This window comes from Belonocnema kinseyi, chromosome 4, assembly GCF_010883055.1.
Source record: "Belonocnema kinseyi isolate 2016_QV_RU_SX_M_011 chromosome 4, B_treatae_v1, whole genome shotgun sequence".
NCBI classification, from domain to species: Eukaryota; Metazoa; Arthropoda; class Insecta; order Hymenoptera; family Cynipidae; genus Belonocnema; species Belonocnema kinseyi.
Window position 1 is genome coordinate 68,417,514 of NC_046660.1, and position 10,840 is coordinate 68,428,353.

Below are 10,840 nucleotides of genomic sequence, written 5' to 3' on the forward strand. Positions count from 1 at the left end.
GAAAAACGTATAACGTATTTTTTGAATGGCCCCCTCTATGAAATTACAAATTTTCGTATTCTCAGTCAGATAATAAACTCAAAAATGTTATTCTTTCTTTTATAAAATATGTGGCTTATTATTCCACAATAAATTTCAAATACTTTTGAGCGGTTATCGCAGTTTTAAGCCTTAGATTTTTAAACTAAAAGGATGAATTTTCCGCAAAATATTTAAATAAGTTAATTTTCTACTAATTAGTTAAATTTTCATAAAAACTATAATTTTCAACTGAACATATGAATTTTCTACAAAAATAGTTGATATTTGGTCAATAAAATCGAATTTTTAACAAACTGAAACTGGTTACATTTTCAGCCAAAGAGATGATTTTTCAACTATAATAATTAATTTACAAGAACAATAAAATTATTTTTAGAAAAGTATTTCAACTTTCAAACAGGTAGTTTGTTTTTTCTTTACACTTGGTCAAAACCGTAACAGTAATCTACAACTTTTAGCTAAATAGTTGAATTTTCAACGAAAAAGATTAACTGTATAGCTAAGAAGATTAAAATGTCTATCAAAAAGACGACTTTTCAAAATATAGATGTTCAACTATAATGATTAATTTTTTATAAAAAAGAACTTTTAAAATAAAGAATTTCACCTTTTAAATTAATTTTTGAATTGTTCAAGTCGAAATATGAATTTTGAAGAAAAAATATAACTGAAAATATTTCAACCGATAAAGATTAAAATTTAAATAAAGAGAAGTGAAATGCAATAAAAACGAAAAAAATGCAACGAAAAAAGGCTACTCAAATAAATGAATTTTTAACAACTTACATAAATTTACTACTAAGTAGTTTAATTTTTAACATAGAAAGGATACATTAGTCACCGGAATTGGAATAACTTAACATTTAAAATTCAAAAGTTAATTATTCACAAAAATAAACAAATTTCCAAAAAAACAGTTAATTTCTCGAACAGAGTAGTTAATTTTTAACCAAAAAATTTATTTCCAAAAAGAAAGGTAATTTATAACCAAATAGTGCAATTTTGTATCAAATTTTTAAGCAAAAAGACGTTTTTTTTCTACAAGAAAAAAGTTATTTTATTACTATAACCTGTTCAACTTTAAGCCAAATAGTTGGTTTTCAACAACAAAAATTAATTTACGATAAAATATTAAATCCTTGAAAAAATAATACATTTTCAACAGATTAGTTGAATCCTGCACAAAAACATAATAATTTTCGAACAAGCAGTTGCATTTTTAACCATGAAGAATGAACTCTCAAACAAGAAGATTAATTCTATTTAAGAAATATGAATTTTTGACAAAATACGCGAAGTTTTAAATAAAAAAATTCCAATTAAAAAAATATATATATATTTGACTGAAAGTGAAATCGTTACGTGTTTAGCCAAGAAAATTATATCTCGACCAAAAAAAGTCGAAAAAAGTTCAATTTTGAACTATAAAGTTGACGTTTTAAGCAAGAAGATTATTTTCTTTTTATCAGAAAATACGAACTATTTTACACAATACATGAATTCTCAAGAAATAACATGAATTTTCGTTTAGCGTTGTAGATTCACCTCCTTGGCCGAAAAATTATAAATTTCATTTTCAGAAAATTAATCTTATGAATAAAAAAATCATCTTTTGGGTTAAACTTTTTTGTTAAAGATTCAATTTTTTAGATACATCATCTTAGTTTTCAAATTCATGTCTTTGGTTGAAAATGTCACTATTTTGTGCAAAATTAATTTTTTTACAAATACTTTTTCAACTAATAATATAAATATTATATTCTTTGTTGAAAATTATGTAATATTTTTATTGAAGATTGATCTTTCCTAGTAAAACATGCATGTACTTTGTTACAAATTCATGTTGATAAGTCAAAAAACTTTTTGTTCAAAAAGTAATCTTAATGGTTGCAAATTAATCCTTTTGAATATTAATGCAATTTTTGATCTAAACTAATCTGGTTTGGTTAAGGAATAAACAATTTGACAGATGGTTGAACTATTCGGTTGAAAGTTAACTTTTATGCTCAAATTAAAAAAATGCATTAAAATATAAAATTTTTGGTTGAAAATTTAACTATTGGTTCAAAATTCATCTGTTTTAGTTGAAAATGAAACCAGTTTGTTTAAAATTCATTTCCAGCTTAAAAAATTATCTTTGGGTTAAAGTCTTTGTTAAAAAGATTTTTTTTAAATTTATCATTTTAATTCAAAACTCATCTTTTTCGTTCAAAATGTAACAATTTTGTTGAAAATTCGTTTCTTTTGTCTTGAACTAATCTTTTTAGCTAGCAATATAACTATTCCATTTTTTGTTGAAAACTGATCTTTTTTATTGAAAATTATTCTTTTTCTGTTAACAGTTAATGTATTTTGTTGAAAATTCGTTTTTTTTTGTTGACAATTACTCCTCCTGGGGAAAAATTAATTCTTTTTTGGAAATATGCAACTCTTTAGGTCTAAAAGTGATTTTGGTTTGTCTGAGGGTTCAAAAATTTGGTAGAAAATTAAACTATTCCATTGAAAATTCATTCTTTTGTTATAAAATCATATTTTCGGATTAAATTTAATCACTGGGTTGAAAATAAAACTATTTTGATTAATTGAACTTTGAGACAGAAATGTAATTTTTGTGCTAAAAAATCATATTTTAAGGTTGAAAATTGACTCAAATTATAGATAATTTGTCCTTGCGGCTTTAAAACTAAACCATTTTATTAAAAATTAATTTATTTGGTTAAATAATCGTTCTTTTGGCAGATTATTAATTTTGTGATTGGAAAATTCAACTTTTTGGTTGAAAAGTCCAGTTCTTCAAGATTCATCTTTTGCAAATTCATACTTTTTGAATAAAAATGCAATTTGTTGGTAATAGTTTTTTTATAAAAATTAATTTCTATATCTTAAAATGTCGCCGGTCTATTTTTGCCTAATAATGTATTCTTAATAAGTTGAAAATTCAACTATTTTGTAGAAAATTCATGTATGATGTTAAAATGCGTATTTTCGGTTAGAACATTAAGTTTGTTTGTTTAAAATTCGATATATTGTATATTTCGGCTTTAAATCTTAGTAATTTGAAATGTTTTATATTAAGATCAATATATTTTCAATAATTTTATTAAAACTAAATTCTTTCGGGGGTGGGGGGATGCCTTAATTTCCGCGATTTTCTGCAGACAAACGCTGAGATTTAAGAAACAAAAATAATCCAATCACTTGGAGAACAATAGCGAATCGAGCTTGCAGTAGTGAGATGGCCTGACGAGGGGTGGCGGTGGTGTAGGGCCACAGTAGAAACTACCCTCAGTGTTATACTCGCCGCGAACGTTTTCGCACAGTGTATTAAATAGTTCGTCGAGACGGGCTCCCAAGTTTAGTGATCTTTCATTTTTCGGGTGAATTTTGTTTAAAAAAAAAATTGATAATAAGTGTCCACACGGTACGGTTGCAGTTTTCGTCACTCTCATCTTCACTCTGGCTGCCGTCAATTTCGGTGAGTATTCTCTCTTTTGATTTCCTGCCAAGCACTTGAGCCGAGTGCTCAGAGTATTTCGACTGTCAAATTAATTGCGACAATGGCATTGTACTCAAAATTCGAGGCTTGTTTGCAAACCGACGTATGCTCATTTTATTAGAAGGAATCCTTAAAATTGGATTTAAAATTTACCGGTAAATGATCAAAAGAGCTGAAGGAGTGCCGAACATTATTTAAACTTTATCATTAATCAGAGAAAAATTTTATTATTTAAAAAGGCCAGTACTTTTGTATTCTTCAGAAAGCACTGACTTTTGTTAAGTTGAAATAAGACCCTCTTGTCATTTTATTTAATTTTAGAAAGCTTTCAGGGCAGGGTTTTCACCCTTTCTTTTTACATTGCTCAAAAGTGGAAAATTGCAATGTTATTATTAAATACTGCTTACTATAAAAATAAAAATATTTTTCAGTCTTTCGTTTTTAAAAATTATAAACATTTGTAGGAGGAATTCTTTCTATCACTAAATTCCAAATTGCAATCAGTATTTTTTCGGATACATTTATTAAATAAATATGATTGGCAAATCAAAAAATAATATTTCAGAATATTTTTTTGAAAATTACGAGACAAGCTACATACTGGAAAGTATAACTATGTATTTAAGGACGAGCTTCGGTGCCAGTCGAGTTTGGAATCGACCAACCGTGAAAGTTGAACCACACCTGAAACCATAGTTCATAATTTAGTTCGATTGGATAAAAGTCACTGTGAGAAATTTACTCATTTTAAATTCGGATTATAATAATTTTGATTGTCCCTCTCACTTTAATTGGAAAAATGACCTATATTTAACGAAAATGCGAACTTCAATGCAGAAAACAAAAATCAATAGATATTTAATATTTTTAGAAAGAAAAAATTGCTATTTATAGGAAAATAGTGCAATAGATAAACATTAGGACGGGCCTGAAAATAAAGTTTTCTTTAATCTTCGAAATTAGCTAGAGCTGAAAAGTTTTTGCGTCAAAAATGGTTTCTTAATATCGCACTGAGATCAAAAATGTTGAATTTTGAGAATAAAAAAAAATCCCTATGGGTACGAAAATAATGGTAATCGTTTTTTAATAATATGTGTATAGTTTTTGGTAAAAATATTTAGTAAATATGACATTTGTTTAGGTCAGATGTTTTTGAAAATTTTCAAGAATAAAATTTAAAAAATTAGTTGATTTTAATTTAAAACATTTATTTTTAGGTTAATGTGTGAGATATGACTTCAATTGCATTGGACAAGCAAGCCATAATTTCATTAAAACTTGAAAAAATTTGTTTAAGAAGTAGGTTTTTTTTAAATGTGCGATATTAGTGTTCTAAGTACAAATTAACTGAATCTTGGAAAAGGTCAATTTTTCTAATTTAAAAAAATCTAACTTTAAAAAGGTACCATTTTTTCAATCTGACTCCGTTAATCATTAGTAATCAACAGCCATTTTTTTGGCACAGCAGGTTCACATTCAAGCAAGTTGGTTTTTTACTAAAAAAAATTTAATCCTTAACAAAGATGATGAATTATTTACCGAAAGAATAAATTTACAACTGAAAATAATCAATGATCAACAAACAATGAAATACTTAAGTTATGAGTAAAAATATTCTATTTCAACGAAAACTTTCTTCTTAAAAAAATGTATTTTTAACCAGAAAACATCAATTATTAACTATTTTCAACAAAACGGTTGATTTCTCAACGATGAAAGACATTTAAGTCAAGAAAGAAAAAAAATCAACCAAATTGTTCAATTTTCAAGAACAACGATAAATCTTCTAGTAAGAAGTTAAATCATCGACCAAAAAGACGAATTTTCAATTAAAAAAATATTAATTTTAATCCAAAAATAGAATAGTTGAATCAAAAGCTGAAAAAATGATGTTTACAAAACAAAACAAAAAAAGAATTTTCGTCAAAGTAGTTGAATCCTGCACCAAAATTGAATGCCATACTTTCAACCATGAAATATTTTTGAGCAAGTATTTAAATTTTTTACCAAAATAGTTGCAATTAAATTTTTAAACAAATAGTTAAATTTTCAATTATAAAATATTAGGTTTGAAAAGAAAATGATCAAGACTTGTCATGCATTATGCGTTTTTTTTTAAATTTTAGTAATAATTACCTAAGTATTGAAAAGTGCCATTTTTGACCATTTAAAAAATATCTAACTTAAAGAAATGGTATATATTTTTTATTTTAATTTTCTATTGGTTTTCGATACAAAAAAATTCGACTAAGTAGTTCAGCTTTAAGCGAAGTAGCTCAATTTGTATCCAAAAAATATTACTCATTAACAATTTTTACCAAAAGAGATAAATTCTCAAAATAGAAAGATTTTTCATTCAAGAAAAAAATTTTTTAAACAAACTGTTCAATTATAAAGCAAGAACATATACTTTCCCATAAGAAGATTATCTATTTATCAAAAAGATACATTTTCAATCAACTAATTAAAGTTTTAGCTAAAAATTATCAAGTTTCGACCAAGAATAAAATAGATAGATATTACAAGTATAAAAACTTTATTGCGAATTTTTAACAAAAGAGTTCAATTTTCCAACAAAAAGGATAACCTTTTAGAAAATTGTTGTAATTGTGTATTAGTATTTAATACAAAAAAATTCATATAGTAGTTTAGTTTTCAGCCAAGTAGTTAATTTTATGAGCAAAAAATATTAATTATTAACAATTTTCACCAAAAATGTTGAAAATGAAATAGTTGAATTATAAGTTAAAAAAATCTGCCCGCTAAGCGAGCACATTCTCATCGAACGGCACGCTTCGCCCGCAAGTTTGAGCGCGCCTAGGGCGCGCAACTGTTGGTTCTCGCGCTTAGCGCTCGATTATATATTTACCTCGCGCTACGCGTTCGGTTTTTATATGTTCGCACATTCTTGCGCAAACATTTTAAAATTAAGACTCAAAACATCTACCACTGTAATTTTGTAATTGTGAATTCTCTTTCGTTAAAAGAGAGTTTGAGCGCACCTACGGCATGAGACTGACGGCAAGCGCACTCCGCACTTGGTCTTTGCATTTCTTCCACAATCGGACACAGACCTTTTAAAATCAAAGGTGAACGGACCGACAACTGTTATTTTGTAATTTTGAACTCTGTTTTGTTAAAGCTCTTTTGGCTTTAACGAACACATTCTCATCACGCATCTCGTGCTTCGAACTCGATCTTATCCGACATGTAAACTTTTCTAGATTATACATAACACTTTTGTATTAATATATTTTTTTTTTGAATGATATTTTTTACGACTAAAGCAAAAACTACATGTCCTATCAAAAATTATAGCTCTTGTTTGGATGAAAAATTTTTGTCTCATTTTTGTTCGTAGCTTATATCGAAAAGTGATTAATTATAAATTTGTAATTCTTCCCAGGGCGCGCAATTTGAGCTTTTTTATTTTTTTCGTATCTTGCATAGTTTTACCAAAAATGGAATTTTTAAATTTTTCATTATTTTTGGTACGATCAAATCTGGAATGTTCAACTATTTGACCAAATTAAAAAAGTTGTTATCGCAGTCCTGTAGGGATTTCAAAAAGCAAAGTTATTTTCTCTAGGCTTTTTTTCATATCATGCGTTGACTGGCTTAAAATGTTCATTTCAGTTTGTTTTTTTGGATTTTGAAAATGCTCTCACTCTGATAATTTTCTTTTTATAAAAAAAAGTCATGAAGATAAATTGTTTGAGTTTCTGAGTACTATGAACAACTGTACATAGAATTTTCAAATCTTGAAAAAATGTGGTTTCAAAATTTTTTTGTATGATCAAATTTGGAGTTTTCAACTTTTGAACAAATTGAAAATGTTCTTATTATAATCTTTTAGGGCTTTCAAAAAGCAAAGTTTCTCTTCTCTTGGCTTTTTTTCATATCATGCGTTGTTTGGCTTGAAATGTTCATTTCAGTTTGTTTTTTTTGGATTTTGAAAATGCTCTAACTCTGATGATTTTCTTTTTATAGAAAAAAGTCATGGAGCTAAATTGTGTGAGTTTCTTAGTACTATGAACAACGGTACATACAATTTTTACATATTGAAAACATGTGGTTTTAAAAATTTTTGGTACGATCAAATTTGGAATTTTTAACTTTTCGACCAAACTAAAAAAATTGTTATCGTCATCTTGTAGGGCTTTTAAAAAGTAACGTTTTTTTCTTTTGACTTTTTTTCGTATCATGCGTTGTTTGGCTTAAAATGTTCATTTTAATTTGCTTTTTTGGATTTTGAAAATGCCCTAACTCTGGTCATTTTTGATGTTTCAAAAAAAGTCACTAAGATAAACTGTTCAACTTTTTGAATACTATAAATAAGCGTACAGAGAATTTTGGAATTTTGGAAAAAGTGGTCTCATAAATATTCAAAATGTGCCCACTTTGTGAATTTTTATCCAAAATGACTGACTAACGAACTTGATCTTTAGTTTAGGACACTAAACGAGTGTGCCTAATGGCAATCTAATAGATTAATTTTTTTCGAAAGTTATCGTGTTCACAGACAGACAGATATACAGACAGTCATACAGACAGACATACAGACATACACATTCGTAAAAACCTGTTTTTCGGTTTCAGAGGGTCTCAAAACGTGGACATTTGACAAAAACTGAGGGGGTTAAATTTTACACAAATCTAATACCTTCCCTGATGAGAATGTAAAAAAACTTGATTTCAACAAACAAAGGTATTTTAACACAGTAGTTGAATCCTCAACCAGAAAAGATTAACATTTAATCATTTTTAGCAAAAAATTATGAAATATTTACCGAAACAGATGGATTTTTAACCAAGAAGATTTTCCAGTGAAATATTTGAATTTTATACAAAAATTCTGTAATTATTTACACAAGGATATGCGAACTTAAAGAAAATAGTTAAATTTCCAACTAAAAATAATAAACTGCTAACAAAATTGTTGATTTTTTTACAAAACGATTAAATTTTTAACTAAATAGTTGAATTTTTAATCCAAAAATATTCATCTTCACACAAAACTAATAAAGGAATATTATACATAATAATAAATTAAATTTTACTTTAAATAAAAATTAACTTAATCTAAAAAAATGTCGTTTTTGCTCCTTAAAAAAGCTTAGAAGTCAAATAAAAGGTATGATTTTAATTAAAATTTTTTATTAGAATTTGATACAAAAAAATGTTCGCAAAGTAGTTTAACATCAATTGCGTAGTGGAATTTTTCACTAGAAAAATATTATTTATTAACGACTTGTTAGTTAAGCAAAAAAAAAAAGAAAATTGCAATGTTGAATTTTTCAGCAAAAAGATGAATTTTCTACTAATAAGATTAATTATTAACCAAAAAAAATGAATTTCCTAACAAAAAGATTATTTTTAAGCAAAATAAATAAAGATATGTTATACATAATACTGAGTAAAAACCTACTAATTTTTAGTAAAAAGTATCTCAACCTCACAAATGGCATTCTTTCTCATCATTTAAAAAATCCTGATTCAAACAAAACTTTGTTTTTATTTTTACTTTCTTATTAGCGCTTGATTAAACAATTTTGCGTAAAAAGATTTAATATCATTTTCTGAAATATGGGTTTTTAAAAATTTTTTTAAATCAATTACAAGAACTAGCCGGTTTCGATTTTTAATATTTGGAATTTTCGGCGTACTCGAATGAAAATTTAAACATTAACAAACGCATTATCTACTTTTGTAAAAGTTCATTATGTTCTTTGAGTAGCGAGAACCATTCACGAGAAATGTTCATAATTTAAAAATTTGAAATGTCAGAAATAGCTAGAACAATTATTTCGCAATTAAATTTCTGTTTTATAATGTACTTTGGCTATATATCCCAAGGGCTTTAGTTCCAATGGGAAAGTGTATTCAGACATTTATCTTTTTTAATCCAGACCTATAAATGGAAATTATTGCACATGGTATGCTTCAAATAAGAGTTACTCATCGTTATTAATAGCGCATAATTATGCACAGGTGGAAATAAAAATATCGAAAAAGTCATTTTTTAAATTGTTAGTTACATTTCCTTTTATATATGTTAATTTGAGTTGAAGATCATATTCTACTTGAAACGATTTAAAAATCCCGATAAATAAAATTCCCGAGACTGTAAAATTCCTCAATAATAAAATTTCCTAATATTAAAATACCCGAACAGCTCATAATATTATTGAAATTGAAAATTCACGAATAATAAAATTACCAGCAGAAAATTGCTGAATTTTGAAATTCCGAATTATAAACCATTATAATTTTTGTATAAATAAAATAATTGGATTGTTAATTTCAATTGTTATGCGGAAATTTTTCAATTCGGCAATATTATAAACTGTTCGGACTTTTATTATTTGGGAATTTCATAGTTCCGGAATTTTTTTATTTGCAAATTTTTAATATTCGGGAATTTCACAGACTCGGGAATTTTATCAAATATTATTATTTTTGTTTTTGAAAATTCATATTTTAAGTTTAAAAATTCCGCTCCATGCTTAAAAGTGAAACTATTTTCTTAAGAATGAACTTTTTAGTTAAAGACTCATAATTTTAGTGAAAAAAGCCGTTGGTTGGTTTACAATTGAAATACTTGCTTGTAAATACGGTTTTGTTTGGAAATATATGTTTCCTGTTGAAAATGCGTATTGTTTTCATAAAAAATTATACTTCTTGCTTAAAATTTAATTATTTGGTAACAATTGATCTATTTTGTTAAAAAATTTTTTTTGGAACAGACTTTTATTATTTGGTTGAAAATTCGCCTGTTTTGTATAACTCATTTTTTTGATGAAAATTGCAAGATTTGGTTCCAAATTATTCAGTTTTAGTTTATAATTCAAGCATTTTTTTGCAAATTCTTTCGTTTTTTAAATTAAACTGTTTTTGGTTTTAAATAAACATATTTTCTGGTTAAAATATCAACTATTACACTTTTTGTTGAAAATTGAATTACTTATTTGGGTTAAATAAAAATTTGTTGAAATATTTAAATATACAGACAACTTTACAACTTGTTTCTAAGTGACACAGAGGGAGTTTTGTTTCAAGAAAGAGGTTCTTGTTTTAAGCCAAAATATAAGCTTAATTTGAGTTGTAAAAAAGTCAGACTTTCTTTCTGTTTTGTTTAAATTGGAATTTCTTTAAAAAAATTTATGAATGCTTAAAATATGACTAATTTCGAGTTAAAAATAAAAATTAGTGATTTTAATGTACAGGATAAAATCAACATTTAGATCTGGATGCAAATATTCATTCTCGCTATCAGAGCTTCAGAGTTAGGTGTCAGGGAGG

The 10,840-nt window shown here is 26.3% G+C and overlaps 1 protein-coding gene across 1 annotated transcript in view; it reads left to right on the forward strand.

Annotated features, from left to right (window-relative positions):
- The first annotated feature begins 3,348 nt into the window (after positions 1-3,348).
- The window catches only part of LOC117172135 (trypsin-1-like), a 58,974-nt gene continuing 51,482 nt past the window's right edge, over positions 3,349-10,840 (forward strand). Inside the window, exon 1 of the mRNA XM_033359933.1 lies at positions 3,349-3,517. The gene's annotated coding sequence lies outside the window, so the exon portion shown is untranslated. The remainder of the gene's footprint in view (positions 3,518-10,840) is intronic.